The sequence below is a fragment of the Grammomys surdaster genome, unplaced genomic scaffold, assembly GCF_004785775.1.
Source record: "Grammomys surdaster isolate TR1022 unplaced genomic scaffold, NIH_TR_1.0 63, whole genome shotgun sequence".
In the NCBI taxonomy this organism is placed as follows: domain Eukaryota; kingdom Metazoa; phylum Chordata; class Mammalia; order Rodentia; family Muridae; genus Grammomys; species Grammomys surdaster.
Window position 1 is genome coordinate 22,653,106 of NW_021604565.1, and position 2,051 is coordinate 22,655,156.

At 49.0% G+C, this 2,051-nt stretch overlaps 1 pseudogene; it reads right to left on the bottom strand.

The window, feature by feature from the left end:
- Positions 1-364: 364 nt before the first annotated feature.
- LOC114621032 lies at positions 365-1,126 on the bottom strand (annotated as a pseudogene).
- Positions 1,127-2,051: the final 925 nt, after the last annotated feature.

The following is a 2,051-nucleotide window of genomic DNA, read 5'->3' on the forward strand; positions in this document are numbered from 1 at the left end:
CGAGGTCTATCTTGGGGGGCTAACAGGATGGAGAAAAAGCAATCCTTAACATCTATAATAAAGGTCTTCCAGCCCTTGGGTAGGGCCGACAACAAAGGCAGACCTCTCTGTACAGCACCAAACAACTGCATTTGTGCACTGATGGCTCTGAGGTCATGAAGCAATCTCCATTTTCCCAATTTCTTTCTAATCACAAAGATTGGAGTGTTCCAGGGAGAGGTGGATGGCTCTAAATGTCCCAATTTTATCTGTTCTTCCACTAGTTGCATAGCTGCACCCAATTTTTCAGAGGACAAAGGCCACTGGGGAACCCACACGGCTTCCTCTGAGAGCGAAGTTATGAGCTTAGACTCTCCAGTGGCCCCTAGGAAAAACCCAGGCCCTTCTTGTCTTGACTGACTGAGATGGGATCAGTCTGCCTTGTTCCCTCGCCCCTAGTCTTCTACCCTCTCGATAGCCCATATGAGACATCATGTTAATGGCCTGTGGAGAATAGGTGTCAGTCAGCCGTAAATTTAGTTGTTGTAACACATCTCGACCCCATAGGTTGACTGGCAGTGGAAGAACGTATGGGGTAAAAGTTCCAATCTGGCCCTCGGGGGCTTCCCAACAGAGGGTCTGTGAACTGACTGAGGGGTTAGCTTTGTATCCCAGCCCTTGTAAGGAGCGGGATGATTGAGTGACAGGCCAAGCCTTAGGACACCAATTAGCAGAGATGATACTCTTATCAGCTCCAGTATCTAGGATGCCAGAAAACTGTTTACCTTCCACTTTTAATGTTAAAGTGGGCCTGGTCTGTAAATCCATTATTAAATGGGCCTGATCTGTCCCCGATGACCCCAGACCCCCCTCTCGGTCTTTGTCAGTCAAAGGAAATTTATCTTGAAGGCTGGGGAGCAAGACCAACTGTGCGATACGATCGATCTCCTGATGATATGGAGAAGACTCCTTTAGGACTAGAGCAAAGAACTTGAAGCTTATGTGTATAACCAGCATCTAAAATCCCTGGGTGGACGATAAGACCTTTCAGTGTTAAGGAGGGGCAACCTATAATGAGTCCCACACTACCATTCGGCAGGGGTCCTTGAAAACTAACTGGAACAGGTTGGGCCACCATTTGCAGCATCAATAAGAGCCCGGTGGTGGCACAGAGGTCCAGTCCTGCGGAACCTGTGTAGGCTCAGCAGCAATCCAACCTCTCCGATGGGGGCTTCGGGCTCCATATCTTTTGGGGCCCTGGCGCTCTGGGCCTGAATGACCATTTTTTGGCGGCTTATTTTCTGTTCTGGTAGTAACGTCAGTGGGGAGTAAGTGACCCTGCAGGTCTCTGGTGGATCTACACTCGCCCGCCCAGTGGTATCCCTTCTTACATCTTGGGCAGAGGCCGGGCGGTCTTTTTGGCTTATTTTATGGGTGGCAGCAGTCTTTCTTTAGGTGGCCTGGCTTTCCACACCCATAGCAAACCTTTTGCAGAGAGTTGTCACCCTTTGTTTGTAGGATGGCAACAGCCAGTCCTGCATTAGTCAAGGGACCTCTGATGCCTCTACATGATTTTATCCAATCGGCCAGCCCTTTGCTCTTACGAGGCCTTATAATGGCCTTGCATTCTGGGGTGGCATTCTCAAATACTAGTTGATCTATAAGGATTTTTATTCTCTCCGTGTCTCCAAAAATCTTTGTGTCAGTATCTGTCATTCGTGCAACAAAATCTGAGAAGGACTCTTGGGGCTCCTGGACTACCCTGGTTAATTGGCCCTCAGACTTGCCTTTTCTAGAGAGTCCTTTCCAGGCTTGAACCACGGCAGCGGCAATCTGAGCATATGCTCCCCAGTCATACTCAGTCTGATTATTAGCATACTGCCCTTGGCCAGTCAAAAGGTCATATGTCCAAAGGGCTGGATCTCCAATTAAAAGAACATTAGATTTGGCTTGTGCTTGGAGAGCATCCTGCCACAGGGCCTTCCATTCCATAAATTGTCCTGAGCTATTAAGCGTTGCCCTTGCGGTGGTTTGCCAGTCACTTGGCGTTACGGCCATGTTGGCGATTCGCT